The sequence below is a fragment of the Desmodus rotundus genome, chromosome 5 (genome assembly GCF_022682495.2).
Source record: "Desmodus rotundus isolate HL8 chromosome 5, HLdesRot8A.1, whole genome shotgun sequence".
NCBI lineage: Eukaryota > Metazoa > Chordata > Mammalia > Chiroptera > Phyllostomidae > Desmodus > Desmodus rotundus.
This window is the reverse complement of record NC_071391.1, coordinates 127,519,974-127,534,656: the sequence shown is the minus strand read 5'-3', so window position 1 is coordinate 127,534,656 and position 14,683 is coordinate 127,519,974.

Here is a 14,683-nt window from a genome sequence, read left to right as displayed (position 1 = left end):
CCTCTATTTCACAATAATGTCACATGAACTCTGTCCAGCACATTTATCTGGTTTTCAAGTGTTTAAATGTTGGATGGTTTCAGTAGCAATAGAATTGCTCTCTGGAAAAGTGTGATGATTTAGGAACTCTCAACCTGAATGCCTTTTTTCTCCCAAGCCAAAGATTTGAAGTATTTTCCTAAGAAAGCACGAAGAAATGTTTCAGTAAAGTTCCCTGTGAATGTCCTTGACTAGTATCTTGCTGCCATCATCAATTTGACCTAGCTTTATATAGAATTCATCTGTTCCTCTACCTTACTGTGCATTTAACACAGCTTCTATTTCCACCTGTGTGAAGGTCATTTCTTTGGTCCACAAAACATCTCTTCCTTCATAGCATTGTTTGTTGGCATATACCTATTTGCTTGAAACTGACTCATGTTCCAGGAACTAGGCTTGATTCTTGCTTTGTTTTTTGCCTATGAGGGAAAAGCCCAATCCCAGATAAGGTATTTTTGTTTTGAGGTAAACAAAACATGGAACCCACTGAGGTAAAAGGAAGGAGGTTTGCCATAGGAGCACTACCCCAGGATCAGTATGTCAGGGTCCTGACTGAAGCCTCAACAAGCAGTAAGACCCCAGTTAAGCACTTCACCTCTCTTCTGAGCCCAGATTCCTCCTGTGTAATAGAATACTAGAATATGCAGTTTCAAATGCTTATTTTCATTTTACTTCTCCAACATTCTAAGTGTGGCAGAGAAGATTAATTCTTTATAAACCAAAACTATCTCTGTAGAACAGTAAAGTTCTTTCATATGCTGATGGCTTTTCAACAATATACATGACATTATCATGTGTCCCAAGTTGTCTCTTAGGTGTATAACCCACAGCACTCTCTCTAACACTCCAACAAAACCGAGCTCGACATATCTCAATCTGTTATCTCACCACTCGCCAAATTCTCTTTTCATCTCAAGCTTTTCCACATTGGTTTCTTATGAATTTGTATAGGAAAGTAAGAGATTATGTATTTTAGGCCAAAGGGGTGGGGGGAGAAAAAATTCTTAATACAAATTATTCTTTTAAGTAGTTAAATTACTTCAGATACTCTAGTTTTTACCAAAGTTCTACAGGTAAGAGTCCCACTTTTTTTTTGCAAGCAGTAATTTTATAAAGGTTTACAATATGTTGTTGGTTATCATATTAAACTCTCCAAAAGTATGTTAAGCTATGGAAATTTCTGGTGTGCATGTCATCATATTTGAGGACACTCATAAATCTCAAACATTTTCTTTAGATGTAATCAGGTATAAATTTAGTTGTGTATACATAGAAAAGAAGGAAAGCAATAGATTGGAGAAAGGAATGAATAGAAAGTTCAAACCCCCTTTGCCCCCACCCCAGTTACCCTCAAGGGTCTTCAGGACAATAAAGGAAGCTGAGAAAAATACATTAGGACCTTAGGTTTTTACTTCTGCTTCTTTAAAGAAGATGATATGTCTGGAAACATGATGGGACACAGAAAACAAAGCCATAAAAGCAAAAATTCATTAACATCTGTACTGAGGACTAAACTTGGAAAAACGTCCTTTGGCACATGTGATACGTACAACGAACCAAGACAGGTCTGCATGTTCACCCTGCAAACTGGAAGAGAGATCCCACCCAAAAGATTTCTGGTGAGCAGTGTCAGTAAGTGAAAGCAGAGTTGCCACTATTAATGGGTTACCACGTGTAAAATGCTACTGAAAACCTTCCTAGTTTTCTGTATGTTTGATTTTATTTTAATAATAAAAAAATCTTTGATTCGCTTTCCACTTGAGTGACTCTGACTTTATTTTTCCTGTAAGATTTTAAATTGTAGCAGGGGAATGAACACTTTAGTTTTTAAAGTGAATACAATTTTATGTGTGTTATTCTTTTGAGTTTTCTGTTTTGTTTGTTGTGACTTTGGGTAGGAGAGTGTCTCATCTGATCCATTGGAAAACCACAAAAATGGGATTATTTCTTTTTCTCAAATGACAAAACCCTACAACCATAAAGGTTAAATGACTTGTCTACAACTTGTCACAAACCCAAGAAATAGCATAAATGCGACCAATATCAAACTTTCTAGCTTCTCAAACTAGTTCCTTTACCACATACATTCTACCCATCAACATTATAAAAATTAAATTGAAAAAATTCTGCACCTCAAATTCAGAATAACCAAAACAGCTCTGCTTCATGGGTTCTCAATATAACCTCCATACACGTCTTTTAAAATCATCTGATAGTTGTGTTGTGGCAAAAATTACACTGTCCTTTGACTTTAACTCCTGACTCTATATCATGGCTACTTTATTAAGTCTTGTGAGCTCATGGACAAGTCCCTTAAGCTCCCTAAGTTTTAGTCTTTTTTATTTGTAAAATCACAATCAAATTATCATCCCTTCAAAATTAATGAGTATTAAATTACATAAAGTATTTGGAAACACTTTGTAAGCTACAGATTATCACTAATAATTTATCACGTATACTTATGTAAAAATCTCAGTGGTTTCCTGTTACTTATGGAGTAACATTTATACTCTTATGCAAGGCATTCAAAGTCCTCTTTGATATTCATTTTCAATCTTTTCCAGCTAATAATAATAGCTAACATAACATATATACAGCAATTACTCTGCCCCAAGTATATAGTGAATATTTATTACCTAATGTAAACCTCATATCAAGCTGTAATAAAGACATCATTACTATCCCAATTTTATAGTTATTTGTTGGTATTTACAAAGCTGAAGAAACTTGCCAAACTTCACACAGAGGGGAAGGAAGGATGGAGCAGGGAGTCAAATCCTGGCTGTCTGAGTTCAGATTAAACTCAACCATCATGTAGTATTGCTTCTAAACATAGCATTTTTTTTTAACATCACCCTATCATAAGTCACTCCCAAATCTATGACAACTACATTATCACACTATGAAATTTTTTGGTATAGAAACTCACATAGATGCTGGGCAATCACACCACAGCCAATCATTTCTGTCTCCTTCATTAGTTGATTGACTTAGTTCAGATCTCAGCCAATCTGATGGGTAGTGATGAACAGCACAGTCTCTGCAATCAGACGGCCCAGCTCCAAATGGACTGTCCTGCAGATAAGCATCATGATCCTGAGGAAGTTGTTCTGCCTCTGTTATTTCATCTTTGAAATGAGAGAATAGCCCTGGCCAGGCAGGCCAGTTGGTTAGAGCATTGTCACCACATGTCAAGGTTGCAGGTTCAATCTCCAGTCAGGGCACATACAAGGGTCAGCCAATGAGTGTATACATAGATAAGTGGAACAATGGATTTCTCTCTCTCTCCCTTTTCACCTCCCCCTCTTTCTCAAATCAATCAATACTTTTTTATTTTTTTAAAGAAAGAGGACACAATTAAAACTGACATCAGAATGTTGCTATGAGAAGAAAATAGAGTATACATAGGTGTAGCTCTTAGGAAAATGCCTGACACATGGACAATAATACACAAATGTTAAAGGCGACCCTTTTTCCATTACTGTTGCCCCATCCCATGTCATGTCCATGATAGTTCTGTGTGTTGTTATTCTTCACAATACAAAATTATCTGACTTTCTGCCTTCTTCAATAGTTGATTGACCTATTAGTTCAGATCTCAGTCCCAAATGTTGCTTCATTAATGAATTGGTCTTTGGTGTGCCCACCATATACCCCTTTTTCTTGCCCCCTCCACTAATTCAGCCTCTCTTATTACACTCACAGTTCACTGGAATGCCTCCTTTGAACATTTATCATAGCTGTAGTTAAGTAATTCATTGGACTATTACTCTCAAAACTTCTGTACTTGTCACTACGAGAGCAGAGGCCATTGTCCATTGGGGTATCTTACATAGTAATGTGCCTGATAAAAGACACTGAATGAATGAACAGTGAAAAGATGAATCTCATCTTCTTTGTTTTATCCCTTTAATTTATAACCTGTCTCATGGGTTGAAAATCTATTTTCTTTGTCCTTTTCCCTATGAATTGTTCAGTTTGTATCATGAGTTTTCATACTTCCTAGCCAAGTATACTTGACTGAAAATATTTATAGAAATACCCCATAGTTCTATCTATGCCAGTTTATTTCTTAATAAATTACCAGTTTCTTCTTCCTTAAATATTAGATTTCTGAAATACAAGTAGATTAACTCAGCAAAGAAAACAAGAAATAGAAATCTTTTCATGTTTTGCACAGTGCTTTTAAACTGCATTTTCAATGTGTTTCTTGAAATTTGCATAATCATTCATGAGTCTCCTTTCATTTGAATGCCACAGTAATGACAGCTTAAGATATATTGTTTGCTGTTTATTCAAAATAGATTTCAATTATCAAAGTAGATCTTTATGTATACACCTGTTTCCATATTTGCTACGGACTCAATTAGTAATATGATTATGTATGCTGATGCTGTTTTGAAATTATAACTTGAAATACACCATGGTAACTTCTGCAATATTATGGAGCAATGTTTTTTTAATCCTGTTAAATTATCTAGAATGGATTTTTAAAACCTGAAACTTCCAGTGTATGTCACACTAGATTTATCAGTATTTATGATGTATAAGCTCAATACATCAACACTTCAAAACATTGTAGAAATAAGCTTGGCTGAGTGCCACTTCTAGCCAAAGGTGAACTTAAAACCCTGGGGAAATTGTCCCTCTTCCTATGGCCTGAAAACACACAGAAGTTTTATCTTCATTGTGCTCTACCATATAAAAGAAAATATTTTTAAATTTTTATTTTGTAATGAATATATGATTCTATTCATCATTTAATTCTGCCATCCTTTAAAAAATATTTTATTTACTTACTGTTAGAGGGGAAGGGAGGAAGAGGAAAGAAACATCAATGTGTGGTTGCCTCTCGCATGCCCCCTAATGGGGACCTGGCCCACAACCCAGGCATGTGCCCTGAATGGGAATAGAACCAGCTATCCTTTGGTTCCTAGGCCAGTACTCAATCTACTGAGCCACACAAACCAGGGCTAATTCCACCATTTAGCTATGCCCAGTCAGAAGCAAATTCCCCATTTTAGAGTAGTATGAAGTTATAAACTGAGAAAAATCTGTTCCAACTCTACTCTTTACTAGTTGAGTAAAGCTAGGTGTATATACAAGTATAACTTCTAGAATCCTTCTCAGTCTCTAAAATGGAGATTATAGTAGCTCATGTCTTATAGACTTTCTACAAAGATTCAATAACACAGTGCCTAGAAAAGTTTAACATAAATCCTAGCATATTGTAAATGTTTAATGAATATTAATCATCATTTTAGTGCTGTTATTATTATATTGTTTATGCATACACACCTGTGTCATTCACATGGGCACTTAAGATCTATTCTTTCCAAAAGTATATGAGCTTATTTTCTAGACAGCATGGATCTTGGTGCCTGGCTGGCAGCATTGTTCTTTCTATCCTTCTTACACACAGTAAGTGGTTATTTGATTGAAAGCTGATGTGTTGGTTTACCTCTATCTGCATTATAACAATTCACTAGCCTTCCATACACGTCAATTGAGCACCTTTCTCTGTGTTACACTGTGCTAGGCATTGGGAAAACAGAGATAAATAATGCAAGTTACAGGTGGCTTTTTATGTCAAAATTTAACTCCAAACCTGCTATTTTTAAAACCATGGCTAAAGCCAAACTCTAATAGCTGTAAATTATATTATGCTTTAAGCATTTATGCCAAATAAGGTACTCTTCAGTTAATTATCTAGCCTAATGAAGTCACAGTTGAATAACTTTAAAAGTAATGGAGGAACCAAATCATTGGTAAGGCATGTCGGTCTGCACATGTGTTTCCTTGAATAATAGCCTCTAACATGGGTAATTTTCTTTGTATTTGAAAATGAAAATTAATATACAAACATGTTGAGCCCAAATCTCAAGATGAAAACTAATCATCTTTATGTGTATTCATGATATTTTAAATAGTTGAGATAGAAAATCCTGCCGCAAGTCATTTTATGCTACTGGAGATACCATCAAATTTGGTGCACTCCTTATGTGATTGATGGGAGGTGGAGAGAAATACTTTATTAATTTTAGAATCAAAATAGTGCACCTATTAGTTCCTTATGATTTCAATTGGCTCCAAAACAGATCTTGCTGAAGGGAAGTGCTCTACAAGTGAAGACATTAGATGATGCAGCCTAATAGATGGGAGTGGCAAGGATGTGAATGATAAGATACGCTACGGTCGAATGATAAAGGACCTTGAATACCATGCTAAAGAGACTGAAGGCAGCCTGTGTTTGAGCAGGGTAATAATACAATCAAATCTGTATTTAGAAATCACTTTGATGCCTTGAATAACTGAATAGAGTGGGAAGAAATCAGAGGTGAGCAAAATTATTTGGGAGGCAGCATAGGAGCTGGAGCAGCTGGAACTAGGGGTATGGAAGTTTCAATGGAGAAGAGAGGTAAAGAATTATAGCATCCGTTGTAGTTATCTTTGTAAGATGAAAAAAGAAAGGAGTCTAAATTTTAGAATCTTGCATATTTCTAATATATAGAATGCTCACATTTTTGTATTATTAATAAAGTCTCAGAATAATAAAGAAAAAATAGGCATCAAGGAACCTCAACAAAGAAGGAAGGAAAAGAATTTCAGGAAATCAGCACACTGCCATAATAAGGACCAGGGTTGGGGGAAATAGAGAGAAGTACTGTGTGTGTGTGCGTGTGTGTGTTGAAAAAGGAACACATGCAAGTTTTCTAGCTTCAAGTGACTTAATGGACAATGAGATAGCAATTTAAAAGGAAGCAGACTAGATTCAGGAAAGAGGAAGTGATGAGTTTCACTTAGCTAATCAGTGGCAAAGTGTTTTATTATTAAGTATTATTATTATTTACAAGTACAGCAGAAGAGCATCGATGTAGATCTTCTAAGTAGTAGGTAAATGGTTGTGGGAGAGGCAGGGATAGAAAATGAATGAAGCAAAAGTTTGGTCTTTAAGAAACCTCATCATATTGATTGTACATTTATGAAATAATAATAATAGCATTTATTATTATCAACATTTCAAGATACCATAAAGCTGAAAAGGTGTACCACATTGATTGATCCACTGAGTCATTGGCAAACTCTTTGCTTTCTGTTTTAATATGATGTTTTTAAGAACATATTATCTTTCCTCAGGCATTGGTGGAAAAGAACTGGAAAAAAATCAAACTTTTTTTTTTAAGTATGAAGAGGGAAATCTTAGTTTGGGAAAAGAATAAAGAGACTCCTATTATCCCGTTACTACGATAGCAAAAGAAACACGAGATCTGGTGGTGCACGCCAGGAAGAAGAGAATGGGTGCTTGAACATTATCCAACCGACAGCAAGATGACTGGCTATGGAATGAATTTTCACTTCATTTAAATAGAATTGAATGCCTCATTTAATTTATTCCATTTAATCTATCACACATAAATGGCCCCTTAAGTTATTACATAAATCTACAAAAAACAACAAAAAAACAAAAAAACCCTGCATATCTATAAAGAATCCACTTAGGCTGACAGTGTCAGAAATAATCTCCATGTCTTTTTCCTTTCTTAGCGCTTCACACTCACATGCTTGGTGAGGTTGGTTGATTTGAACTTACGTGTGCATGTTCCTCGAATGTGAAAAGCTATACAATACACGCATACATCCTAAGGGCCAGAAATGTGATGCCACAGGTGAGACTGGGTGGGGGGAAAAGAAAAACAGCCAACTGAAAACAGGATAAGAAAAATGTGTCCTGGAGGTTCCTAAGCCTCTCCTCATTTTTCCAAGTTCTTGTTTCTTCATTCTTTTCTGGTTGGATGTTTGTTTCTTAAGTAGCATAGATGATAGGTGGAAAATAGACAGGGGGAGGGTAAAAATAGTGTAGGAAATGTAGAAGCCAAAGAACTTATAAGTATGACCCATGGACATGAACTATGGGGGGGGGAATGTGGGAGGGAGGGGCGTGGGCAGGATGGAGTGGAGTGGGGGGGGGAAATGGGACAACTGTAATAGCATAATCAATAAATATATTTAAATTAAAAAAATGTGAAAGTCAGAGACTCATGCAAAGTAACACTTCATACATAGTATTGAAACAGTTCTGGCATACACAGTGCTATGAAAATTGAGTTAAACTGCTTTGAGAAAAAGTTCAAAAAATCAGTTCGTGTTCCACTAGTGGCTCAACATATGACCTTGTACATGTCTTATAACTCAGTTTGTCATCTACCTAAGAGTACAGATATTCTTGAAAGTAGGGAATAAACTACAGAAAATCATCAGTTATTAAGCTGTATTTGGGAGGCCTTTGGAGGTCAACGGTTTTGAAATTCTGCATGTAATGCAAAATCCAAAGAGAAAAAATACATTTTCTCCTGCTAGTCTAGTACTGTCACCCAAGAATTCATCCTCCTGCTAAATACCCAGGTTATCTTTCTATACTATCTAAAGTTCATTATGTGAAGACACTTTATCGTGTCCCTGATAAGACTTATCAACCATCATATAGTTTGAATTTCTGTATCCTTTGGAATCTCAACAACAAAACAATATTATTTCCAACTAGTTATAGACGGAAGAAGGAAAAATGATTAGTGGTAGATGAGGGAAAGTCTTTGCTGCAGAGTTTATCTTAAATGCCAGTGGTGTGGGTCCCAGATAGCTTGAATATAATGTGATTTATCATATTCAGCACCATGAAGAGAATAGAGATATAACTAAATTCAGGGAGATAAGGCAGAAAACAATAACCACAATAACCACCGAAACACAGCCTCAAACAGTGTGGGGGAACTGTTAATGCAGGAAAAGAAATGCAGCAGACAGATAAATTACTCCTTAGACCCTATAAGGAAGATTCTCCAGGTTTTTGACATTGTATCTATTTCACATCAAGAGGGTACAGGCCTTATCTTCTCTATTAACCTCAAATGCTGTTCAAAGTTTAAAGAATAAGATTCTAAAGGTGTGAAAAGAATAATGGAAAGCCTTTCAGTTACATATACACAGGCATCATAATTACTTCCATTAGCATTATTTCAGTTAGAATATAGATTCATTTCTTGTAATGAAGGCCAAAATAGAAGTTCATATACCTCTCACACACACAATAGTCCAACAATAAACGGTCTAGGGTTTATACAAAGGTTTCCCTGGGTCATATATCAAGGGCTTTATTTGTTATTGCTAAATCATCCTTATTACATATCTGTCAGGCTTAGATGACTTATCTCCTGATCCTGCTCAGCCAATTCACATTCAGCCAGCCAGAGGGAAAAGGTCATGGGAAAAAGAAAGGGACAGGCACGCTACTTCTTTTAAATGCACAACCTCAACCTCGGAAGTTATGATTGCTTTGACTTATGACCATTGGCCAGGGGACAGGCACAGTCCACACAAGGGAGGCTAGAAATTGTCATTACAGGTGTGCAGCCACATGCCTCACTAAAGTTCTCTTACTGTAGAAGAGGGAATGGGTATCTGAGGGGCAACTTTCAGTCCTTGCCACAGTCTGCTGCTTATCTCTCCCGTAAAAATTCAAATTCCCTCTTCTTATACACCAATTCACAACCTCAGGAGCCGCATCCAGACTGGAGAGGGAGGACCGAGCATCACCCAGAGATGGACTTGGAACTGGGTATGACTTTGGAATTGTCTGTCTTGTAGAGGGAATGACTGTCTTTCCCAGGCAGACAATGCCCCCTCATAGGGCTCATCTAGGTCAGGATATTAAAACATAATACAAAATGTCTTTTTCCCCACTGTCCATCAACATAAAATGGTGAAATAAGAATAGCACAAATGCATTTAAACGTCTCCTTTGGAAGGAAGCATGGGAAATTCATAGCATCAAATCCCATTGGGCAAAAGCAGTGAAAAATCTGTTTTGTCATTGAATTATGTTCCACAGTTAAACCACGTGGTAGCCCTATAGATATTGTCATTGTGTTCCCTGCTTTTGCTCTTTGGGAGACCTCATCCTTCATAATCAAAATGTTAGAAAGTATATTCTTTTTAGAAGATATGTAGTTTGTGCAGTTCATATGTTTGATGGTACATGCTTGAGGCAAAGAGTTTTGCTTCAAGATTAGAAAAACAGCAAGCTTGTATAGGTGGCTTGTGTTTCTTTGCAAATACAATTTCTCAAAAACTTAACATCACCAATATTAACTCAAGAAATATAAAATTCATAGATCTATAACCATGAAAAAATTGTATTAGTCAAAAGTATTTGCACAAAGATTGGCCCTGGCTGGTGCAGTTCAGTGGATTGAGCGCCAGCCTGCAAACCAAAAATATTTGCACAAAGAAAAGTTAGGTCATAGGTGGATTGCCCTGGAGAGTTCTGTCAAATATTTAAGAAAACAATCAAAATCTCTATGATCTCTTCTAGAGAATAAGTAAGGAGGGAACTATTTAAGTCATATACCAAAGACTTAGTACCATGATCTCGGTACCAAAACTGACATGATTGTTTGTGAATAAAAACTGCACATGAATCTCACTTGTGAACATAGGTAAAAATAAAAATATTAGCAAGGTATGAGAAATATAATAATTTATAACCAAGTTGAATTTATCCCAGGAATGACAATTCATTTAACATCAGAAAATTCACAAATGTAATCTTCTATTATATATATAAGAAAAAAATGTAAATCTGGTGAAAAGAGAACGGTTTTGCTCTGCAATACAGAATCATAGCCTCTCATTTAATTCTAAGACCTGACCTAATTCATAGACATGAAATGTGCGCAAAGAGGAGGCTGGATCTTGTTGCTATGGGTATATCCAGTAATTTTCTTTCTATCCTTCTTCTAAAAGGCTTGTGATTATTTATCAAGCTGACTATACCCCCAAGGAAGAGGAAAATACACTTTTCTAGTATACACAGGTGATTCTGAACTGAGGTAATCCTTGGAAAGCTGCAACACTTCTGTGGCTTACCATCAGAGAAGATACTAATGGAAGTCAGGGAATAAGCAAACTTTGTCCTAAATCCATTACACAGTGGACCCAGTGAGTCTTCAACAGCATCTGATAGTCACTTCCTCAACCCCTGGATGCATCCAAAACATACTCTTCCACGGAGGCTAATCTCCATATCACCTCACTGATTTAAGGAAAAAGTACTGTTATGTAAGAGGGAGCCAAGTAAAATAATGGGGACAAACCATCTTTCTTCTTCTTCTTTTTTTTTTAATTGGAACCATGTTGTTTATGTCTATATTGCAAAAGTAACACAGTAACGCATGGTCGTTTATTTTATAAATGTAAGAAAACATCATTGTATATAGAAGAAAAAGTGAAAACACTATTTATTACAGTCCCTGATATCCCCACATACTACATCTCTTACCTCCTATTGGGTAACCATTCACATTATTCAAAAGAACTGTGACATACAGGATCCACTTTAAAAATATGGTAAAAATGTGTAACATGAACTCTAAGCTCTTAAAAAAATTGTTAAGTACACAGTACAGTTAACTATATATACATTGTTGTCCAGCAGTTCTCCGGAACTTTTTCAGTTTGCATGACTAAATGTTATACCCACTGGACAGCAACTCTTCATTCTCCCCTCCCAGGCCCTGGCAGCCACCATTCTACTTTCTGATCCTGTGAGTTTGACAACCTTAGACACCTCGTATGAGTAGAATCATGCATTATTCGTTCTCCTGTGACTGGCTTATTTCATTTAGCATAATGTTCTCAAGGTTCATTCATGTGGTGAGTTATGGCAGGATTTCCTTCTTTTTCAAGGCTGAATAATATCCCATTGTATGTGTGTATTACCTTTTCTTTTTTATTTCCCTTATTCATTCATTCTTCAGTGGACATTTAGGTTGTCTCCACCACTTGGCTATGGTGAATAATGCTAAGATGAACATGAGAGAGCAGATACCTCTTCAAAATCCCGGTTTCAATTTTTTGGGATTAATACTCACAAACTGGATTGCTGGATCATTGCTAGGTTTTTTTGTGGGTGTGTATGAGGACTCCCCATAATGCTTTCTGTAGTGACTACACCATTTTACAGCCCTACCAGCAGGGCACAAGAGCTCTTGTTCCGTGAACTAGAGTTCACATATACTTTTCTGTTGTTCTTTTTTTTTTCCTAGCATGTGTGAGGTGATATATCATTGTGGTTTTGATTTGTATTTCCCTGATAATTTGTAATGTTTGACATCTTTTCATATAACTCTTGGCCATTTGTATGTCTTTTTTGGAGAAATGTCTATCCGAGTGTTTTGTCCATTTTTTATTGAGGTTATTTGTTTGGGCAGAAACGGCAGTTTATCTTCACTGTTTTAGCACAGAGCTGTGCCAGTTCTCCCCTTCCGTGTGATCAGCAGGGTCAAGGGGATGCTCACTACCATCCTGAAGGACAGTGTGCTTATGCAATCCATGGCTAATATCATGCCGACTGGATCTGGTGAGAAAGAGGTATCAAATACCTTGGATGCCTTTTAAGGTATGCACATGGCAGAGAGTAACTTGGCAGTCATGAAAACACAGGAATCTGCTCCTTTAGGGACATTTCTGTGTAGTCACTGGTCTAGGGTAGGAATCAGCCACCATTTTCTATAAAGAAACAAATAGTAAATATTTTTGACTCTGTGGTTCACATGGTCTGCGTCACAACTACTCAGCTCTGCCATTGTAATATGCAGGCAGCCACCGACAACAGGTACATGAATGAGTGAAGTTGCGTTCTAATCAAATTCTATTTACAAAACCAAGTAGTAATTCAGATTTGGGTTTCAATATGCTGACCCCACTCTATGGCAAATTAAGATAACTGCAAAGTAAAAGGCATCTCATTATAATGTGTACCCATTTACTTTTCCCTTATTTGTGTTTGATCTCTCAGAGACTGAGAGGACTGTGTTTATTCTACATGTGTATTTCTAAAGTGCTTTTTTTCCTATTTTCTTCGAAGATTAACTGAAATTTTCTTTATTGATTTATCATTTCTAATAAAAAATTTCCTCTTAATATACCTAATATAAAATTTTAATTCTGCTCTTGTGTGTTTGGCTTTCCTACATTATTTTCTCATTTCTGACAACTCCATTTTACTCTAACTTTCCTGTCTTCCTTATTAGAATGAATTTCTCCTATGTTTTATTGAGAACACAAAGCATATACACTCTGAAATCATCTCTTGTTCCTTGTAATGATCCTTTTCTCTAGCATTTTTATCCTGTAAAACTCCCATTATTTATTAGAAAATATTTATGTGCTCCATGTTGTTGCTGTTCTTATTCTTCTCTTCACTCTTTATTAAAGAACAAAAACACAGACATGTGTGAAGCTTCTATTTTCTTTGATTCTTGCAACTTAGTCACATGAGAGCATCAGTGACACCATTTTTAGATCTTAAGTTCATGAACAAGTTGATGTACACAGGCTCTCATCAAATTTCCATTGTCCAGAAAGCATTTACCTGGTATGGCTTTGCTGAAATGCGATGAGTGTTTTCTATTTCACAGAGTATCACGAGGGAAATTTATTCCTGGATAGTTTGAAATAGTTTGAAACTCTTTTTTTGTCAACAGTACTTTATAAGCACTGTAAGTTTCACAATTAAATGCTCCACCTATTTTTTACAAATTAACCACAGTTTCCCAGCAGGCAACAGTCAGATATCACCTCTAGGTGTGGATGGCCCCAGAATGGATGTAAAAAGTTATTGAGGAGACAGAGGTGAGTCCTGGCAGGCAACCTCTGCTGTCTCATAAGGCGGAATGTGTAAAGTACTGAATTATTGCCAGCTTTTCTTTTCATCTAGAAGGATCCAAGTCTCCAATGTAGTAATTAACCACATTTATGTGTGGAAGCCAGCTATTATGCTCCTTTGTCTGATAATGCTTCTATTTCATAAGCATAAATCTCCTGGGAAGCCTTTTTCAGTTTGGTTTATCTGCTATGTAATTTAGAGGGTTGTCTCTTTATGAACAATGCTGTACATATAGTAGATACTCAAGAAATGACAACTGTTTGTTATTGGCATATCCTTAGTTATCAATGCTATTTGAATTTTCCAAATATTTGCTCTGTGTTTTTTATCTTTCCATGGGACATCCTCCAACTTAGACAAGTGATTCCCAAACTTCCATATGTGAAGCAGATGAAGTTCAGTTTTCTAGTCTCCACCTTCAGAATGCCTTATTTGGTAGAAATGCATGAAATCTAGAAACAAAGAGATTTAGCAAGTTCCCCAAATGATTCTGAGATTGAAGGGCAGGGATCCATACTTTCAAAAATTACCTTAATTTTATGGTATTTTGAAGCTCCTGGGTGTTTCATAGCATATACAGAAAAACACCTACTTTACTGAATGTATATTTCCAGGATGCTCAAGATCTTGGGTTGTCAAGTAGCACAGCTTGAGTATAGACAGGTATGAGAACCTCCTACCTTAGAGCCAGAAAGTGAGTTCTGACAGTCATTTTAGCTGCAGGCAGTGCTGTCAAAAGATTAAAAGTGGTAATTATTATTTCCCTGATCTGAAATGGTCTTTATCTGCAGCTGAGTAGCTCTTAGGAAGAGGAAGAATTGTCACTATTTTTTTTTTGAAAATAACAAAATGTTCCCTGATTGAGTTTTAGTGCTGAACTTCTATGGATCTTCAAATCAAAGGGCAAGTATTTTAGCACTG